Source organism: Cynocephalus volans, chromosome 16 (assembly GCF_027409185.1).
Source record: "Cynocephalus volans isolate mCynVol1 chromosome 16, mCynVol1.pri, whole genome shotgun sequence".
Classification (NCBI taxonomy): domain Eukaryota; kingdom Metazoa; phylum Chordata; class Mammalia; order Dermoptera; family Cynocephalidae; genus Cynocephalus; species Cynocephalus volans.
In genome coordinates, this window is record NC_084475.1 from 68,847,080 (window position 1) to 68,870,075 (window position 22,996).

At 37.6% G+C, this 22,996-nt stretch overlaps 1 protein-coding gene across 1 annotated transcript in view; it reads right to left on the reverse strand.

Moving 5' to 3' along the window:
* Positions 1–2,772: 2,772 nt before the first annotated feature.
* CAAP1 (caspase activity and apoptosis inhibitor 1) overlaps positions 2,773–22,996 on the reverse strand; it is a 98,846-nt gene continuing 78,622 nt past the window's right edge. The window contains exon 7 of the mRNA XM_063081095.1: positions 2,773–2,804. The gene's annotated coding sequence lies outside the window, so the exon portion shown is untranslated. The remainder of the gene's footprint in view (positions 2,805–22,996) is intronic.

Below are 22,996 nucleotides of genomic sequence, written 5' to 3' on the forward strand. Positions count from 1 at the left end.
GACGTGTAACAAATAATTCATTACTGCTAAAAAAAAAAAAATACCCTAAAGTTTAAAACTGGTTTATCTGTTGCCTTTTCTTTTTTAACTTGATAAATTTTTATTTGGGGTACAGTGTGTTTTTTTGATACATGCACATACTGCACAATGATTCACTTAGGGTAGAGAGCACAGTTTTGTGCCCATTACTCCACCACTTCCCCTCCCTCCCAAACCCTTCCCCTCCCAGCCTCTGGTTCTTTTGCTTTTTAATATAAGTTAGAATAGATGCACAGTAATCCCTCTAATAGCTTTACACACACTCACTCACTCGCATCTCAATATGACTTCTTGAGTGGGGAAGAAGATGGAGAACAACCAGGGTTCCAGGAACTATGCACAAGCCTCAGTGTGTACAAGGGGCACATGCCAACAGAGCATCGGCCTATGTACACTGTAGAAAAAGGGAGGTTGAGAACCACTGTTATAAAGTATTGGCAACTGCTATGAATTTCTAATTCAGAGTACAAGAGTCGGTTTAACTATTTAACCACACATTAGAAGTTTATTTGAAAGGTAACGTAACCTAACATCTGTAAGGATCCTTTATGGCCATGTTCATTTAAAGCAGTGCTTTTAACTCTTTTTGAACATTAGTAGAGGATTCATAAAGCAAATGTACTTCACAGGGCCTGGTTTTCCAAAGCCTTACAGTTTCAAATATTGACCTTGCAAAGGACAAGAAATTTTCCTCAGGCTATAAAGTCTCTAGTGTAAAATAAAGATTTGTAACACAGCAAGGTTGCTGGCTCAAAGACAGACTGGTTACTGATTGATATGTAAAGTTACTGGAAAGCTGCTGGAGGGAGAAGCCATGTTTGTTAGATCAAGCTTTTGTTGATGGATCACTTAATTGTCTAAGGGAATGTCATCTGACTTGTTTTTACTGAATGTTACCAGCTTCTATTGTTAAACTTGTTAAACGGTACTTTGCAAAAACACCACCTATGTCTCTTCCTGTAACTTCTTGGTCTTGAGAATAAATGCAGGAAGAGAACCCCAATTCGTGGTTAATTTCCCAAGGAAGGAATGCCTCTCGCTTGAGGGTTCCGGGGAAGTTAACCACTTCGGGGCTTCTCACTGCTCAGAAGAGATGGGCTTTGAGTAATCCTTTGCGGCTCCATCACCCAGGGGAAGTGGGGTAACACATCCATGGGGGGCAAAGCAACAAAAATTAGGGAATGCTTTTTTTTCCCCCCCAAATGCAATCTTATAATTTATTCATTTATATTAAAAAATGTTTCTGAGTGCTTACTGTGTGCCAGGAAATGCAGTACTATAAAAACTAATAAAACAAATTCTGTCCCTATGCATAAGAACTTAGTTATGGAGACAAACAAGAAGTCAGACAAACACTAAATAAAGAATTATAAGAGTGCAAAGTGTCATGAAATAAATAAACAGGACACTGGGTGAGGGGAAGATCAGAAAAGGGTTCTCTGAGGCAGTTCCATTTAGGGTGAAACCTAAAGGATCAGAGGTGGACAGCCCTGCAAAGAGCAGGGAGATGGGTGCTTGAGGCAAACCAAGCAGAGTTCCTGAGGCTGGGAAATGAAAATGTGGAGTGGCAACAATCTACATAACCATGCAACTTCTCTCTGCTAATGCCCAGCAGCCAAGGTAAAGAACAGAGAAGGCTGGATTGACACAGAACTGGGAATTGGCAGTAGGTGTCATTCAGGGTCTAGGAAGTAGGGGGAGATGAAGGTGCTTTGAGAAATATCAAAATGTAAATATTAATGCAAGAGATCAGGAGACCCAATATTTACCTATGCAGACACTTCTTTTTTTCTCCTCCTGTGCTGTCCCTTCTAGAAATCTGAGTGTTTCTGATTCATCATGGAGACACAGAGGCACTCAGAACTGTCGAGATTTCACTAAAATCTGGAGGTGCCTGGAATAGAAGTGAAAGTTCATCTCATCAAGATTATATCATTTCTTAGAGGACAGCCATTGTCTATATATCAACAAATGGAGCCTAAGGCAGCACTTTTCTTCAGTACTTTTCTGTGATTCCATCCCCCCATCAGGGAACATAGTAAAATCTGTGATCACTTGCCACGTCCCTGATATTATCCACCATTAACATAAATCAAGGTTTCGTGTTTGTAATTTATGCTTCAACACTTAGAGAATACCTTGCTAGTTATTTTAAAGAGAAAAATCAAATCAAAATTTTGTTAATAAATGTTAGAAATGTCCTAAGACCTCTGATTTATTTAACAATGTCTAACATTCTTGTTCTCCATTTATTTTAAGTTTTTAAGGAAGAAAAATGGTTAGCTGGCTCATCTGCTCTTATTTTCATTCCTTCGTTTAGGAGATTACATCTTAGCTCCAAAACCATTTTTTTAATAATGAGATATACAATTTTAACTAAGATATTTTTTAAAAGAATAAACAAGATTAATTAATGCAGTCCCAGGTATACTCAAATAATGGATTAGTCTGTATAGCACATTTGATTCATGACTTATAGCCAAGCTTTTTTATTTTAATTTCATCCATACATAGAGAAATTTACTCCCCTGTTTGCTTAAAAGCCAGAACTGCCTATGCAATAGAAGGAAGTGAATATGGATTGAACACTGCTAGGTAGAACATACCAATTACCCAGCTCACAAATTGTACACAATTAACAGGGAAAGACTAGGATACAGCAAATTAGCGTGAGACAAAGAGAAAACGGTATCCATGGACTACACCAAGTTTCTTTCCAAAAGTAGAGCACCAGGAGAAGATAAGAATTCAAGACATTGAAGACACTGAAAAGAAAAGACAAAGTCTGAATAAACACACAGAAAACACTTTCCTCTATGTCCATATTAGGTCTCAAGTCAGAAACTGATTCCCAGTTTAAGGTACCGGCTTATTTATATTTTTTATCTGGAGAGTCTGAGGGACAAAAGGTTTGTCATTGATCTTGGAAATAACCACCCATTCTTCACTTGAATCATTTTTGTCCACCCTGCCATAGCGAAATTATATATATATATATTTGAGATGCTGATGAAAACTCAGGTAAAATAACATAATAGGGCCAGTCACCTTTTGCTGTGCATTTCTGAATGGACAGTAAAAAGATTCATAGTCTGGCGTCGTACTGTTGGGCCGTAACATGTCGCTTTTTAGTATTTACCCAATAATATTATTAAGTTACTATGTTGAAGATAAAACTAAAATTTATTATCAAATGACAAATAATCCATGAATAGGATGATTTAAGAAATGTAAAATGAAATTAGTTAAATAGTTCGTAAGGTGAATGTTTGTCATGTTGACTAAATTTAAGAAAGCATAGAGATTGAGGGAAAAAACTTAACCGGACTCAGCAAATACGTGAGCATGTGACCTAGAAAACTCAGGAGCTTCAGTCCTGTTATGTACAAGGTAAAAGTATTATACAGTTTAATTTCCTAGTTATGTTTTAGCCCTAAAGTGCTATGATTGACTCTAAGAGCCATGATACTGTTGCCATCTACTGAGTACAGACTCTTATATATTAGTTTCAGACTTTCAAGTATGCTTAATGACAAATTACTGGCTGGTCTAATAAAACACTACATTTTGTAGCCTAGGTCTTGCTACCCCTAAGAAATACCAAACAGGAACATTTAAAGGGATCTTTAAAACTAGCTCTTTGTATAAACTCAAACCTAAAGCAACATCCTCCTTTCAATTTCACTTTTTTTTCCTCTTATATTCACTTTTCACTTTCACATGACCCCAAATTCACTCTTTTCCCCAAAAGAAAGAAGATGCTGTTGTCTGCTCTTGCTTATGGTAGTCACCAATACTCTACTGCACACACATTATACACTGTACCCACACTGCTCCTGTATACACTTTCCCTACATTCACTACACACACTTTATAGAACCATCAAAAAAGTAACAAGAATCATATGGTCAAAGAATGAATGCTGCAAATAGAGTGGTTTGCCAGAGTGTCAATTTAAAAACCTATGACTATTTTAAAGGTTAAATAGGAAAGAGAAAGAACTGCTTACTATGTCCAAAGAGGCATACCTGGGGACGACTAGGAAAATACAGAAGAGTAACAGGGATTCTCAGTAATAGTGAAAACATGGCAGAACCACTTCTCAAGAGAAGTAAAGAAGAAAAATGGTTAACACATAAGCTTAAACTGGACAAAGATCAAGGTGCTAAAAACAGTATAGAATTAGACAACCTAATGTTGAGTCTTTTTTTCCATTTTCAGATTCTGTTTTTGTGGCTGACCTTCCAGTGATGCTGCCTCTACCACCTGATAGTAATGAATAAAACAAATGAGCAATCAGAAGTGAAAAGAATAAGAAAAGTCTCTGTATTCCTACAGCTCAAAGTTAAAATTCAAAGTCTCCATTCTGTAGCCTGTTCAATAAGATAAAAGAGAAAAATTCAGATACTTGAATTTAGTCCCAAAAGAAAAGCCATCCTGTTCAATAAAGTGCTTCACAGCTCCTTGCTCTGAAGCTTTTGTCATGAGCCCTCTCCATCTATGTTCCTATTAATACAATACCATAACTGCCTCTGGCATATATCTGAAAAATGTAATAGCACCTCTATCTAGCATTTCAGTTACAAAGGTGGTAGAGAAGGTTGCAGTAGGACCTTGTGTCTTCTTGCCCAGTGATGCTAGGATTCTACCAGTAGAGCATGAAGATGCTGTGGGTTGCAATGGTCATGCAAACGAGGGTGTGGAAGATCTGACGTTGCCCAGTGACCTAAAGGAAAAGGCATACGTGCTTTACACTTTCCTGGAACCAGAGAGAAAAAAGAATTGCTCTGCCTCTCCCAGTTCCCAGACAATTCTGAGAGTCTCACATTGTGGACATTCCTTTGCTCTTATTTTGTGGGACTCTTGACATTATGTGACCTTGAAGAGATGCATCAAATATCACATCTAAAATATAATGAGGAATGTGTTATAGGGAGACAGGAAAGTCCCTGGTTCCCCTGTTCTAGCCATGGTTCCCTCACTGTGCCCGTTCGTTAGGATAGAACCAGACTCATTAGAGCTTATTGCCTTATGATGGCCTTCTACATTAACACTCCAAAAAGCGAAACCTCATTTAAACAACCTCGAGCTCAAAGAGGATAGAGGCAGAAAACCAGAGTCTCAGCCCTTCCCTGACCTCTGAAGCCAGCAATACAGTGATCATGTGTGATCCACTTGAACTCAACCTGTGAGCCAGAATATTCAACACGTCTAAGGTTGATACATCCCTCCTTAATTTTCAATTATTCCTCTTTCCAATCCAGGTTTTTCTTGGGCTTCCAGCAGCTTTCAAAAAGTATTTCAGGCAATTCTTAGCTTTCTACCAAGTTTGAAGGAGCTAGAAGGTAATTAGTTAATGTGAACACCGGGCCCAGCCTCCAAGAGCAGAAGCAGCTGGTAACAGCAGGGATCCAGTTACAAGCATCTAACATGAATGAGCTTTCATTTTGAGGAAACTGCCTAGTAAGAGGATTTCTAGCAGAATAAGAAAGAAAAGAAGCTTATGATCTGGTAAAATGCTCTGAGAAGCATGCTAAATTTGATCTCAAATTGAAAAGGATCCTACTTACAAAGTATTCGTTTAAAAATTGATCTGCAATCTTATTAAGCCCTGTACACCTAACTACCAATCAAAACAAATACAGTAGACAGAGAAACAAGTTAAACAATTCCTTGAGGAAACAATCAACCTTAGAATGTGGAACATCCTACAGGACTTATGACCTGGTTTCTTCAACAAATTGATGGCATTAAAAAATGTGTGGTAGTGTATGCTTTAGAATGAATGAAACTTTATTGACATAATAACCAACTACAATGTGTGGGCCATATTTGGGTCCTAATCCGCACAAACCAAATGTGAAAAGTCACTCCTATGATAATCTGGGAAATTTAAACATAGACCTTTGATGGAGGTCATAGAGTATTAGATGACCTTAGGAAAAAGTCCTCATCCATTACATGTTTAACCTGAAGTATTTACAAGTAAAATGGCAAGATACTTGAAATTTTAATGTTCTCAAGAAAAAAGTGGGAGAGTAGATGAAACAAGATAGGCAAAATATTGACTATTGTTGAAACCGAGTAATAGGTACAGCGGGTCCTTTCTAGTCTCTTGAGAACATTTTAATATTTCCATAATAAAAAAGTTGTTGATAAACCATTCTGATGAAAATTAGGCAGGCATTAAAATAATAACATGGAAGACAGCAACAAAGAAAATGCTTACAGAATTACTACTTTTAGAGTAAGGACTAAATCCACAGTATGATCATACTCTTTAAAATATGTGTGAATATAAACAGTAGAAAAGTATATAAGAAAAAATAAAATAGAAAGTTGATATGTCTTAAAGGGTGGTAAAATATTTTTCTTATTAGTGATATAATATTGTTTCTGGAACAAATAAAAAGTTGACGTGAACAAAACAACAACAAAGAATTGATATGAATCTACATATGCAGAAAGGCAATACGATACAGTGGAAATAGGATTGGCTTTGGAGTTGGACAATCTAGGCAAGTTATTTAAACAACCTGAGAATCAGTTTCCTCATGTTTATAATTAATATATCTACCCTTTGGAAATGGTACAAGGATTAGAGATATAAATGATTAGAGCTACAAGTTAATGCCTAACACAATAATTGGCACACAGTAAACATTTGATAAAATGGTACTTATTACTATTATCATAGTAACAGGGGTTCTGAGAAAATAGAAAAAATGGGAGATGAGCTGATGGTAAAATGGCCACAGACCATTATGGCAATATAGCTTTTGCACAAAAACGAAGCTAGAACAAAATACAATGAGGCCTTCCAATCTCATTAGTTGGCGGTACAGATTGGCTGGAGGGGGCTGAGACTCACATGCAGGGCGGTGCACTGGGCAAAGACAGGCAGTGGAGAGAGGAGTAAGGCCACCCTGCGGGAAGAATGGGAGAGCAAGATCCTAACACACTATGTTCAAACTACTCTGCAGCTTCAAGGCCAAACCTACAGGACGAGCAGAAAAGGAAGATGAGCCTAAAAGGAGGAAACGAAGAAAAAGTACCTAGAGGACCCCAAATCTGTGTACAGTACAAGGAAAATTCAAGTATCTTTATATGGGACTCATGAGATGGGGCTTTTTGACAGTGACAGACAATCCCTAACTGGGATTGTTGTGATAGATGATAGAATGTCAGAGCTTGAAGGACCTGAAATTCGTGTAAGATTTTCTCATCCTCTTTCTCCACTCTACAAGATGAGAAAATTAGGCCCAGAAAGGGGTAGACCCAGGTGCTATGGCAAGAACTCTGTCTAGAACTATGCCTTGAACTCTGGCTTACCCTTAGACCAGTGCTCTTGTCAGACCTCATTATGCCACCTCCAAGATGGATGTCCCAGTACCATCACCAAGTCAATTATTGTTACCCATCTGTTTTTTTTTTGTTTGGTTGGTTGGTTTTTCTTTTTGTCTTTTTCGTGACCGGTAAGGGGATCGCAACCTGCACCGCACTCAACCAGTGAGTGCACCGACCATCCCTATATAGGATCCGAACCCGCGGCGGGAGCACCGCTGCGCTCCCAGCACCGCACTCTCCCGAGTGAGCCACGGGGTCGGCCCTTGTTACTCATCTGTATTAAACATATGGAGCTTTCCGTGTCTTAAAGCATACAATAAAATATAAGCACTTATTCTTTTCGGTAATATCTTCCACATCAAGCATATATCAAAAGAGAATGTATTGTCCAGCAAATATTTCATGAGGTACATAAAAACGAATGGCACATGCCCTGTCATCAAGGAGCCTATGATACAGTGCAGAAGACAAGCATCATACAGTAAGTAGAATCCCGTAAATACACTTTATAATGTTAAGAGAATAGAGCTCACCGGACTTGAGAAGGGAGAGGAGGACGGGAACGCTTCACTGAGAGCAGATGCTGGAGAAGAGCCCGAGGAAGAGGAGTTGATCAACAGGCAGGGACAAGAAGGAAGCCAGTTCCGTTAACGTGTGCCTGGTGCAATAGCTTAGGGAAAGTTGGTGAGGACTGAAACTGAAAACTACCAGAAAATACAGCAAGCATATCAGGATGGGAGTTGGGTGGGGTTTATAGAAAGAAAAATCCTCGTCAGGCAAACTGGCAGCAGACTCAAAAATAAAGTAAAAACCAACCACTTTTAAGTTGTAAGGAAATATTTTTAAAGAGAGAGAAAGAAGAAATTTATTTCTTGTGTGAACTCTAACCATAATCAGATGATTAAAAATGAGTCCTCACTGGCTGAAGTATAAGAAGCCTCCAAGAACAGAACAAATTCTAGTCTTGTGCAGATTCCGGCAGCTGCTACCAAATCTGCATTTGAGGGTGTTAGTCCTGAGGCGAGCATACAGATTCTGATGTCCTGCCACAAATTCCTTTTTTCCCCTTTTTTCTGGAATCATGTCTCTTTTCCACTAGTTCTCTCCACACTCTTGCTCTAGAGATCAATTGTGGTATTTAGATTTGAAATTCAAACTGAAAAATATGTGATCTCTCTGGTCCTGTGTGGCCTCCAACAAATGATCCTTCAAAGCCCCCAATGATGAGGCACAGATTAACAGCCCCCGAGAAGCAGACACTCTTTCTCTGAAGAACGGCCTCTATTGGTATCAATTATACAGACATATTATTACGAGAGGGAATTATCAATATGTCTTCAACTCCGAAGTCTACTCTGAGGAAAATTTTATGAGAGCTGCAAAATACGTTGTGTGTCACCAGACAAGTCCAGCAAAGTCCCCTGAGGAAATGGGACTCTCAGAAGCAAAAAAGAGCAGGAAACTAACATTGTTGGGGACCTACTTTGTGCTGGGCACCACTCTAAGTTCTTTATGTCTGTTAATCTTTTTCTTTCCTTCTTTCATACAGTTTGATTCTCTCAAGTATCTCACAGTAGTCTACACACATTATATCATTTCTATTGGGGGTAAATTTGGAGATGGGTGATTGGAGCAAGGAGACTGCCCATGCTAGAATCAGAGAAAACCTATTTCTTCAAGCTGCCAGATCTATATTCTTTGTAAAAGTTCCTACTATTTTTCAGACAGTAGGGTATTTAAGGATACACATGGACATGAACAATTAGTAGTTCTTCAAATACATAGTGTCATAAAGAATCCTAAGTATTCTGTGAGTTTTGCCTTTTACTAGCACACCCTTCAGTTCACAATTAGGACAGTTTCTGTAACTGGGTGCTGGTATGAGAATGAACCCAGGAAGAAGTTAAGGGAGTGTTATGAGGACTTAGTTCACCCACATGGCAGACTCCCCTGAGATGGCCCAGCAGCCCTGACCACTAATTTACATTCTTCTCAGCTGCATGCTTGCCTGTGCCTATCAGACTATTAAAATATTAACAGGGTCTTGGTATCTGTCATTATCCATTTTGGAGAGGAATAAGGACATGCCGAGACATAGTACTGATAGATTTGTAGAATATGTTAATTATAGCACTCATTATTCAGCCAAGTTACTATTTTTTCAAGATGGTTTTTCTCCACTAATCATTTTTGATATTTAACAATTTTTCATCTCCAACTAAGTACACTTGTTCCTCAGAAATCTGCTTATGTATTTTATACTGTTTTTATAACAATAACTTATTGAATAATTGTTGTGCCCCATTACATAATGACAAAATTTTCTGATAAATATCTAGAGAGTTTAGCTAAGAAATGAGTAGATTATTAAAGCTGGAATAAAAATAATGTTTCTGCTTTTTAAAAACATTTTTATTTGTTTTTATTTTTATTTTTAATTTTTTTGGTTCTCTGGTAAAGCCATCAAGGCCCAAGGCCAACTTCTCAGGCCATTGGCCTCTGGGTTGGGGACACCTGCCATTTGTAAGTAGCATTTTGCACTTGGGACTTCAAAGGAGTTTTCCTTCTAGCTATATGTGTGGGGGCACCAGCAGCCTAACTCCAAGGCTTTTGGAAATTACCAATTTTCTGCTGGCAGTGACCATTAGAAACACTGATTTGAGGGCCGAGCGACCCCATGGCTCACTCGGGAGAGTGCAGCCCTGGGAGCGCAGCGGCGCTCCCGCCGCGGGTTCGGATCCTATATGGGGATGGCCTGGTGTGCTCACTGGCTGAGCACGGTGCGGATGACACCAAGCCAAGGGTTACGATTCCCTTACCGGTCACAAAAAAAAAAAAAAAGAAAAGAAAAGAAACACTGATTTGAATATTATCGAGAGATCAGAGAGAACTACACTGGCTATTTTTCAAAGCAAAAATGTACCACTTACTGAAGTAGCCTAGCCCTCCAAGAAGAGGGCTCTGATGAAAGAGTGAGGAATGCAGGGGGATCCATAAAATAATTTGGCTGATCGCATTATCGCTATCACTGTTTATGAAACACCTCTTAAGGTGGCTCCAAACAGAAGCAGAAACTTTTTCAATTTGAAAGTTGGAACAGCTTCTGTCGTGCTTTATCTAAGCTGCCTACCACAAATCAAAAGAGGTGCATCTCTTTTTTAACATGGCCAGCATTGCTCTTCATGGCTCAGACTCACAAAATGACAAGTTAAAGTAATAACAACAGGCTGCTTTGATTGTTCTTCTTAGGCCCCCCAAAAAAACAAAACAAAAAGCTGTTGGGGGAGCCGTTTTCAATTTCCAATATTGTGCTTTCACGTTTAAACTGATAATTCTTTTTTTTTTTTTTTTTTTGACTGGTAAGGGGATCGCGACCCTCGGCACAGTGTTGTCTGCACCACACTCAGCCTGCAAGTGCACCACCATCCCTATATAGGATCCGAACCCGCGGCCCTGGCGCTACCAGCACCGCACTCTCCTGAGTGAGCCATGGGGCTGGCCCTAAACTGATAATTCTGATCTCATCTCATGACTTTGAAGAAGCTCATAATTTTACATCTGTAAAATGTTAATCTCAGCCTCTGAAAAGCATTCAGTGATGAATTCTGTGAAAGAAAACATTATACAAAATGGGACACTCCAGGAACAGGGTGTTGTAATTAACCCATGATTCTCCACAAACTCCTTCTTGCTTGCTACCCCTATTATTAGAAATCTTATGAAAATCAGTTCTCTTCCCAACCCTGGTATTCAGAATATAACTGGAAACTTCTTGGGTGAATGATGGTCCCTTGTAGGATAATTCACCATTCTGAAATCAGTGATGAGTCCATGTTACTAAAAAGGTAGAAAGTGTAATAGAAAATACAAGAGACTGCTGACACCATAAACATCCTGAGAGTTGTTATTTTTTCATTTAATTCATGACATAAACACTTTTTCTTGTGATTGATCTCTTCCTCTAAAAGCCTAAAATGGGTATGGTGGGAACAGGTGAACTGGGTGTGGTATGTGTGAGAAGAAGGAATTAAGAATATGGCTGTCAAGATTTCCAGTCAATTGACGTTTGCTCCTTGTGGACTCAACTACTAATACTCTTCATGTCAACCTTTTTGAACAGACAGTGGCTCTCTTTGTCTCAGACTTAGTACCTTTGCCTCAATAATACAATTGGCCATTCTACAGACTGAATTGTGTCCCTGCAAAATTCATTTGTTGAAGTCCTAACCCCCAATGTGATGGTATTTGGAGATGGGGTCTGTGGGAGGTAATCAGGTTTACTTGATGCTGTGGATTGATTGAATTGTGTCCTCCAAATTTCATATATTAGAAGCTTAATCCCCATTGCAACTATTGAGGGTGGGAAATTCTGTCATGGTAATTGAAAGGTGGAGCCTTGAAGGGGTGATTAGGTTGTAGGACCACGCAGTCATGAACGGATTACAAATGGTGGTCATAGGCGTGGTTTGAGGGCTTTAAAAAGAGTGAATGAGGTTAGTCTCTCTCTGCTCTTTCTGCTTCTACCAGCTTGCAATGTGAGACCCCTGGGTCACTGTCACCAACAGAAGGACTTGGACTTCCCAGCCTCAGAAACTGTAAGCAATAAATTTCGTTTTCTTTATAAATTACCCAGTTCCAGGTATTTTGATATAAACAACAGAAACGGACTAATACAGATGAGGTCATGAGTGTGTGCCCTCATGATGAGATCAGTATCGTAAGAAGAGAAACCAAAGAGTTTGCTTGCTATCTCTGTCCCTGCACTTACCCATACAAACAAGAGGTCATGTGAGCACAAAGCTATCTGCAAACCAGGAAGAGAGCCCTCACCAGAACCAGACCATGCTGGGACCCTGAGATCTCAGACTTCCAGCCTCCAGAACTGCAAGAAAATCAATTTCTGTTGTTTAAACCACCCAGTCAATGGTATTTTGTTATGGAAGCCCTAGCTAAGACAGCTGGACAGACAGAGAAATTTGAGAAGTGTCACTTCTACAGAAATAGAGTCATTCTAAATGCAATGAACAGTTATTTCATCTCCTTCATACTTATACTGATGAAAGTTTCGTTTAACACTGCTTGGCCAGTGCTAAGGCCTGCCACCCTAAGAAAAGCAAACAAAAATTCATGATTTGAGGAACAAGAGAGTGAACACAGCCTTTCTCAGAGGATGGAGTCAGTTCAATTCTTTGCACCTGATGTACTACTTCAATTGCAGCAAAGAGCAAAAGCACTTCCTGATCACTCCATGAAGGAGCTAGGGCCCTGCCACTGGAGAAGCCATCACTGAGAGCTGGACATACTTCAGCAGCAGCCCTTCTGCACCTGGGCCCTCCTCAGGCCTCACACTTTGCACTCCCCATGGCTTCGTAGCATCTGGTAAGCTGAGGCAAGTTAATTGAACAGATCACTGTCTCCAACAAAGAGTAACTTAGAAAACTGCTAAATTCCACTCTACAAATCAGGTTTGTTAAGTTCTGACTTTTGCAAATTTGAAGCTTTCTATTGGTTCCATATGGTTCTGTTATATTAGGGCTCAAGCAAGGCTAAGACACACAGCTAGGTTTATCAGCGGCCAATGGTCAAAAGTGAAGATGCTCTCAGAGAGAAATCAGTTTTCCCCTGCTATTAAAAAAATAAGCATAAAATATCGACATGCAAGCAAGTAAAGAGAGAGAAATGAAAGCTCAGCCTTGTACTGCAAAATGTAGTTGTTTTTTAATAAAATTGATTTGGACCAATTTGGGATAACTGCTGGGAGATGCAAGGTTTTAGTTTCAGATACATTGTCTTTCTGATATGAGCTCAAAAGCAACATTGCCAGTGTTTATCCAGTGGCACAATGCAGTTCTAGAAGAGTTAAAATAAGAAATGCTACCTGCTTAATCTGCCAGAAAACACATGAGAGGAGCAATCGGCTGGAGGAAGAGTTGCTCTGAATGAGGTATGCCTGGCTGCTTTAGGCCATGCTGTTTGTCAGTCTTTGAAAATTCAAGTCATTACCAGATGCTGATCTACTATAATATTGTGATATTTTATCTGATTACACTTACCTGATTGTGCCTTATCTGCTATTTGCCTTCCCATTCTTCCATGTATATTAAATGCAGGTGCTTTTATTATTCTGAGAGCTAGAAAGTGTTGACTGTTCTGAATATAAATGGGGATATTATATCATTAACTTGCTCCAAAAGCAGGGCCATTCACTGTGTAAATCACATGCAAGTTACCTAGTGGAGACACAATAAACCATAATGTCTTGAGAAAGAAAGCAATGAGGAATGGATAAGGAGATAAAAATTTAAGGCATTGTTAAAGAAGGGTAATCTTCAAAATCCTATTTGGTTCTTTTGAACTAGCATTTGTTGATAATATAAACTTTATATTAGAAACTTCTTTAAGTTCATAAAAAAATATTTTGGGGGAAGCATCATAACATGGAATGGTATCACTAATAGGATTACATAAAAACACAATCACTAACATTCTATGGCTTCTCTAAGTTAGGAGAACATTTTGAACCTATTAGTCTAATCTTTTGAGAATATGCTTTGCTTTGGCAAATACATTCTTACCTTATCTGGGTGTCCTACTGAAACAAGGTGAACAAACAGCCGAATGCTTTCAGCATTTTCCAGATGTTAAAAGGTAAATAATTTAGAATCTCGTTGCAAATTTCAAAGGAAGCAATATGTAGTGAATTAAGGCAGAACTGTGATAATGTGCGGCTGCCTGACTGGGTTTATACGCCCCACTTAGCTTCCACTATGTTGGCCTAACTACGGGTTAATCCACAGTTATTTAAGTGGAAAGTTTCAGAAAATCCATTTTCAGAGCAAATGTCATACGAGAGTTTAAATGAGCCACTGCCCTTTGTTGCATAGAATATCTGATGTCCTGTTCATTTATCAGCATGTCAGATTCCTCTACCGGTGTAACAGCTGGGATCCAAGTCCTGTAAAGGAACATAAGTTACAATCTTTGCCTGAAGGACTGTGGCCAGAGTCATCTTCTGACTGTCAGCTGTGAAGGTGTGAGACCAAAGAGAACAGGTCTGCGAACAGCTGGGAACATGAGGAGTAAGGTAACCAAACTAGTTAACATTCCCTATACAGTAGTTTTGCCCCTGCCAAGTGACATACTGAAACAAAAATTCTTTTTAAAAAATACCTGTTTGTCCAAATGTAAAAATCTATAAAAAGCACTGCAATGAGGCAAGTGCTAAATGAAGACTATTAAAAATGTGACAATTTTCTAAACTGTTTTCAAGCTTCTAATCACCCAGCCCTGCCTACATCTGCCAAAACACTGATGGCATCTTATAGACCATTTCTAGACATCTCCTACCACCTCATTCCTAGTCTGCGGAGAAGGAGAAAAGACTGTTTGAGTTTATATCTCACTTGAAAATTCAAATCATATTCACTGACTTTTAGAACTTCCTTGTTCATTTATAGAGTTGGGATGTTGGCAGTTTCCAAAGAGGGAAACAAGAAGTATTAAGCAATATACCTATCAAATAACTATAAATCTGTAGACCCTGTAGCACATTTACTAGAGAAACATAGCAAGGATTGGGAATGCCTTTGGCTACCAAGATTATGCTCTTATACTAGTTAATTGATAAATATATAGCAAAGACATTGCATAACACAGCCTCACAAATATGCCTCAAATACAACTAGGTCACACAAATATTTTATTGGCAGAGTTTTGCAGATCAATGATAAAAGCTATATTTTTTCTCATCCCATGACATCAGGGTTAAATTCAACTCACTAAACAGTCATGGCAAATTTCCATGACAGTAAGTTAAGGAACAGAGTTTCTAGAAGTGGTATAGGGGAGTCTCTATTTCCCAGTAAAAATACAATGTACACCTATACCCCAGTGCTCAGTTGCTGACCTATTAATCTTTCTTAGTCTGTAAAAATTTCCTAATCTCTAGAGTCTCACTGAAATCCAAGGGTCTGGATTAGAAAAATAAATAAATAAAAATAGAGCATTTTTAAAAGTTAAAAAAAAGTTGAGTAGCTATTTGTTTATAGACTAACTCATCCATCTAGAGATTGATCTCTGCCAAATTCTCCATGATTCTGTTATTCTATTATTTATGAGGAGCTGTGGCATCATGTTCAGAAATTACCTACCGGTCAGCACTGATAGGTGTGTATTTTTCTTGCTCAGTCGCAAGAAACATACATAATAAATTCTTAGGAACTTCATCTCTTTCAGTTAAAGTCCATATAACTGCTGACTCAATGATTTGCCACTAAATCTATTCCTGGCTAAAAGGGAGGACCACCCTAACAGAAAAGAAGTATTTCAATACTCCAGAGTTTCCAATAAGAACAGAGAGACACCAATGAGAAGTAAATTAAGAAACTACATTTCATGGCTAAGAAATTGTTTCTAAATATTTTTTATACTATTGTAAATTTGTTCCCAAAGGAAAGATAGCAAGAGATTACTTACCCACACGTCCATTTGATTAAAAAATTTTAAAATAAACTTATTTTACTTTTACGGTTCCAGATAGAAGTTATTAACCATCTGCCTTCGTATTATTTAAACAGTATACAAATAAACATTATTTTACAACCAGAAAACAGTAATTCATAGAATCGTACATTTATTCCCCAATAATTCTTCTTTGCCATTTAGTAAGGGCCTAAAGCTACCATCATTTCAATTCTTTTTAAAATTCATTACCTACAATACTAAGAAAAACAGATAACACAGTTTTTTATTGCAAATGAAGAAGGCCTTAAAATTATTTTTTATTTACTAGCAGCATCAATTATCTCCTTTTGAGAAAATAGTTAAGAGGAAAAAATGACAACCTAAATCATAGCTCACACTGCTAACAGAAAGGAGGGTGGCTAACCAGCCACCAGTCGGCAGTTCCACTAACTAAGGCTCTTACACAGGCAGGTGTCCTACTTCATAAAGAGAGAATATGGATAAATGAATTAACACTCCACTTCTCTACTTCTTTGAAACCCAGAAATAAGTATACCTCTAGAATCAAACCATATACCATAAAAAAAAAAAATGGAAAGACAGTTCTTTGCTATGTAGGGCAGGGGATAGAAAAAAAAAGGTAAACAGAGGTAGAAAGACAAGGCTTAAGATCTCCCGAAGAGAGTTCACTTTGACCCAAATTTATTAGTATTAGAGAAACACCCTAAGGAACAGAAGTCACAATAAACCACCAAAAGAAAATCTTCATTGAAGGCAAACTCTAATGTGCACTCTAAAGTTATACATATTACCATCTTAGCTACTAATAGCCGGTGGGATAGCTAAGCTTCTAAGATGGTTTCTAATGACTTCCACCTCTTGATATTCATGTCCTTGTGTAACCCTCTCCTTTGAGTATGGGCTGGACCTAGTAACTCACTTCTAATGTATATGATACAATAAAAATAATGGGATGTCACAAAAATACTTTGCTCCCATCTTGCTTACCTTTCTTGCTCTCTCACTTGCTCACTCTAACAGAAGGCAGGTGCCACATTGTAAACTCCCTACATAAAAGGCCTACATGGCAAGGAACTAAGGAAGACATTTAGCCAGTGGCCAGTGAGGAACTGAGGGCTTCAGTCTAACAAACCACAAGATACTGAATCCTGCCAGAGATCACGTGAGTGAGCTTAGAAGTGGATCCTCCCTCAAGTCTAGTTATCAGAGGGGAGACTGCAGCGCCAGCTGACATCTCAATTGCATCCTTATGAGAGATCCTGAGCCAGAGAGCCCAGTTAAGCTGCACCAGAATTCCTGACCCACAGAAACTGTGAGATTAATGTTCGTTGTTCTAAGCTACAAAGTTTTTGGATAATTACATAGAAATAGATAACTCATAAAGCTTATTTCTTGAAGTTATAGAATAAAAGTATTTTCTATGATGTGGTTCAAATGTCCCCTAAATCTTGTACAGCGATTTCACTTTTAAATTCTCTACGGGCTTTAAAGAGCATTATTTCTTTGAAATGATATATAATATCATGGTAATCCTCAACCTCCCTCTGCAAAGTCTCAAAACTATCTGTATATAAAAGATTCTGAAAGAAATCTGCCTAGTAATACACAAATTCTATCTTTAAATACCTCCAGTGTAGAAAATTAATTCAGCAGAGATATATATAGTGCCTCTAGGACAGCTATAGAATATGCCCATGGAAACTAAACTTAGCATTCAAGAAAACTTAGCATTCTTATCAGATAAGAAATCTGATAGCCCCCTAAATGTAGACACATAGGAAAAAGAAATGTATTTTGGTAAGCTGAGAATATAGCTAAATAGCTAGAGGTTGCTAAAAGAGTAAGAAAAACACACAGTGGGGAAGATTTTTCTTTTTTTTCTTTTTTTTTTTTTTTTTGGCAAAAACTCCACAAATCATAATATTCAATGGATTTTTGCAAAGAGAACATACCAGCGTAACCATCACTCAGATAAAGAAATAGAACATTCCCAGCACCTGAAGTCTTCCTCATGCCCCCTTCCATGTCTGGCTTTTCTCATTCAACATTACATTTGTGAGATTCTTCAACATTGCATGTAGCAGTAGTTTGTTCATACTCATTGCTACATCACATTCCATTATATGAATAGACCACAAATTAATTGTTCCTTCTACTAGTGATAGACATTTGGGGTATTTCCAAATTTTGACTTTAAGAATACTTTTACTATGAACATTTTTACATGTCTCTTCTAGTGTAATATATATACATTTCCAACAGGTACATATTTAGGAGTGAAGCTATGAGGCCATAGGTTATATGTTTGTTCAGCTTTAGAATATATTGCTAAATAATTTTCCCAAATAATTGTACTGATTATACTCTCACCAGCAGTGCTGAGTTGCTCATGTTTTAAACTTTAGCCATTCTGTTGGCAGTTTAGTGGTACTTCATCATGGTTATAAGTTACAGAGCCCTGATAACTAATAAGGTCAAACACCTTAGTATTTCTTCACTCTTTCAGGAATTTGATTCATAAGTTATCTCCCTCATCCTGTAAACATAATCAAAATTTTCCCATTCTTGAAAACAAATCAAATAAGCAGTACAAAGAAACAAAAACAAACAAAAAACTCCCAAAGTTTCTGGAGTACTGACAATATTCTATTTCTTAATTGAGATGGTAGTTATATATCTGTTCAATTTACATGAATTCTTTAAGCTGTTTATAGTTTTATGCATTTATGTATTAGATTTTTTAAATTAAACTTTTTTAACAATTAGAGAGTTCTACCTCTGGTATGATGGAGTAAACTACGAACAGACTGATTCCCTCATGGATAAAAAAAAAATACATGAACTCTGAATAAAATACAAGAAATAAGAACTTGAAGGCTCTGGAGAGTAAGCCAATACAGGCAAATTTTAAAGCAGAGTAAAAACTTAGACAAGGGAAATGGCACAGTGTGAGTTCCACATCTTTGTGGCTTTGGCCTGACAAATGGTCTCTGGATGTGATGTGATTCAGGACAGCTGAGCTCCCACAGAAAACATGCCAACCTTCTGGCTGATGAACAAGAGGGCAGAGCCAGGGGGAGCCAGACTCTGGAAACAGAAGAGTAATTGCAGAATGAAGAAATGTAGGGAATGGGCTCACATGTTCTGTGTGTAAACTCTTCCCAAGTCTCTGATTGACCTAAACCGTGACTAAAATATGGTAGGCAGAATCAAAGCAACTTGGTTTTAAGGCTAGAAGAACTGAACTGAGATTTGAGCTGCCACCCACTACCATTTGAAATTTGAGTCTAACCAAGGTAACTGCCTTTAAAAACGACAACAACAAAACACCAAAACTCTTCAAAGGGATATAATAGAATTCAAAGTCTCTACAACTTAATAATCATAATATCCAGTCAAAACAGTCCAAAAATACCCAAAAAATGAAAACTCAAGAAAATGTAAAATTTGACTTATTCTCAAGAGAAAAGACAATCTCCAAAGGGCAAACCGAGGTAACCTATATATTGGAATTATCAAAGAGATTAAAGCACCTATTATGACTATGCTCAATGAATTAAAGAAAAATAATGTCCAGATGAATGAAAAGGTATCTGAGTACAGACACAGAAAATATAAAAAAGAACCAAATGGAGATTTTAGAATTGAAAAACACAATATCAAATTTAAAAAATCACTGTAAGGGCTTATCAGCAGAATTGAGATAAAAGAGGAATGAATCACTGAACTTGAAGACAGTGCAATGGAAATTATCCAATCTGAACAAGAGATAAAAATTATTTAAACAACAGCTTCAGGGACTTGTGTGACATTATCAAAAGACCTAATTTATAAGTAACTCAGGTCCCAGAAGAAGAGGAAAGAGAATGAACTACACACACACACACACACACACCCCCTCTTATCCACAGGATACATTCCAAAGCCCCCAGAGATGCCTGAAACTACAGATAGTACCAAACCTTATATATATTATGCTTTTTCCTATACATAAATACATAACTATGATAATTTTTAATTTATAAATTAAGCACAGTAAGAGAATAACAACTAATATTAAAATAGAACAAATATAACAATATACTGTAATAAATGTTATATGAATGTGGTCTCTCTCTTGCTCTCAAAATATCTTACTGTGCTATAGTCACCTATTTTCAGACTGTAACTGAATGTGGAAAGTGAAACTGTGGATAAGGGAAGACTACTATGAGTATGTATATGTGCATGTGTGTGTGTGTGTGTGTGTGTGTGTGTATTTGAAGAAAGATAGGCTGAAAACTATCAAATTTAATGCAAGACATAAATTTACAGATGCAAGAAACTTGGCAAACCTTAAACAAGATATATATAAAGAAAACGATAGCACATCAAGGTGAAAGTAGTTAAAACTAAAAACACAGCAAAAATTTTGAAAGTAGCCAAAGAAAAATGACACATTACATACAAGGGAACAACAATTCAAATACAACAGACTTCTTATTAGAAATCATGAAGTACAAAAACAGTGGAACATTTTTGTGAGTTCTGAAAGGGGGAAAAAAGGCAACCCAGAATTCTGTATCAAGTGAAAATACACATGAAGAATGAAGGCTGCTTCCACTTCTGGTTAAGAAGAGTAACAGGGATTGGATTTACCCTTCCACCTGAAACAACTAAAGAACAGTCAAAATATGAGAAGCATACTGGACACTGCACAACAAACACAATGATCCCTGTCAGGTAGGAAACAAACAAGTCCTATAAATGCTGTTTTGAGAGAGTTCCAGGCCATAGAACAGGGAAAGGGAAACTCAGGCAGAGCACAGGTCACTCCCTGAGTTTAGAAAATGAAGCATTCAAAGAGACTAGAGTAGCTAGAATACTCAGGACAGTGTAGCAGAAATAAGAGAAAACACAGAAAGAGAACTCTGGAAATATGCTGAAGGCCCCCTCAAGTATTCAGCTGAGTATGAAACAAGGCACACATGTGAGGAAGCTACCTGAGGCCAGATAAAGAAACAACACAAAGGAAGAAGGTAATAGTGTCCAGCACTGGGAATAGTACCTATTAAAAACAGACTGGAAAGCCTCATGATTCACAGGGCATTGGGTTAAGTACACAGATGGGTGTTTTATCAGTAATGGAGAATAATTAGCCCTAGAATGAGCACATCCAAGTCCTGCCTAACAAATCTTCAAAGCAAGAATGGAAAGAATCAAACTCTTTACAAGCAAATTTAACTGTGACTCAGCAAAAAGGCTCATGATTACTTACATGAATAAAAATATCCAGCACACAACAAAGTAAAATTCACAATGTGTGGCATTCAATCAAAAATTGCCAGTCCTGTAAAGAACCTGGAAAATATGACCCATCATGAGGAGACAAACTAATCAATTGAAACCAATCCAGAAATGACACAGCTGGTAGAATAAGATAAGAACTTTAAGAAACAGTTATCATAACTGTTTTCTACATGCTTAAAAAGTTAAGACATGGAAAACATAAAAAAGATGCATATCAAACTTCTTAAAATGAAAATTACAATGTGTATTATGAGAAACATATTGAAAGAGATTAACAGCAGGTCAGATATTGCAGAATAAAAGATCGGTAAATTTAAAAGACAGAGAAAAAGATCATTTAAGAAAATGAACAGATCATCACTGAGTTACGGTAAAAACTTTAAGTACATTATGCATGTGTAATTGGAGTCTTTAAAGGAAGAATGCAACAATAAAAAATATTTGGAAAAATGATGGCCAAAATTTTCCAAATTCTATAAAAATGATAAACTCACAAATCCAAGAATCCCAATGAACCCCAAGCACAAGTAACATAAAAAAAAATAAACCACCTTGCAATCAAATTGCTCAAAACTAGTGATAAAGAAAAATCCTACAAGCAGTCAGAGAAAGATATGTTATGTACAGAGAATCAATGATAATAGGAGATATCTCAATGGAAAAAACAGTGAAGTAACATCTTTAAAGTAGTGAATAACAAAAGATAATAACAAATGTTGACAAGGAAATCGGAACCCTGATAAATTGCTAGTGGGAATGTCAAATGATGCAGTCATTCAGAAAACAGTTTCCTCAAAAAGTTAAACATAGAGTTACCATGTGATCCAGTAATTCCACTCCTAGGTAATATCAAAGAGAAATGAAAAATGTGTCACATACGGAAACCTGTATGTGAATGTTCATAGCAGCATTATTCTTAATAGCCAAAAGGTGGAAATAGCACAATAGTCAACCAACTGATGAATGGATAGATAAAACATATCTATACAATGGAACATTATTTGGCCACAAAAAGGAATAAACTACTGATACATGTGACAATCTGAACAAACCCTGAAAACAAAGAAGCCAGACATAAGAGGCCAACAATTGTATAATTCCGTTTAGGTGAAATGTCCAAAATAGGCAAATTCATACAGACAAAAAGTATATTAGTGGTTCCAGGGCTGGGGGAAGGTGGGCATGGAGAGTGTCTGCTAATGGGTATGAAGTATCTTTGTGGGGTGATAAAAATGTTCTGGAATTAGATAGCGTTGATAGATGCACAGCTCTGTTCAGTGCAAAAGCACTGAACACTTTTAAAGGATGATCTTTATGGTATGTGAATGTTGTATCAGCAAAGCTGTCAAAATAAATGATAGAAATACACCGTGGAAGATACCTAAAAAAGTGAAAGATAGTGCTACAAATAATATACTATGCACAAATACTGTGCATAGAAAAATAAACCATAATAATTTTTAAAAATGTAAATGATCAAAATAACCTACTTAAAAGGCAGAAGAAGGCTCAATCATATGCCTACTACAAGAAATTAATTTAAATATAAAAACACAAATACAGTTAAAGTAAATGGATGGAAAAGATATACCATGCTAACACTAATCAAAAAAAGGCAGGACAGAGCACATCTGGGATCCTTAGGCAGGAGCCAAGGGCCAGACCCCTCTGCCCGGAAATAGTCAAGAAACAGAGTATGCCCAGAGTCCTTAGGCAGGAGCTAAGAGCCAGTCCCTTCCGCCAGGAAACAGGCAAGAGTGTGCCAAAAACACCACTTCTTCCTGGGTGGCCCATCACAACCACCACCACAGCCACAGCTGCTGCAAAAGTGGCTCCA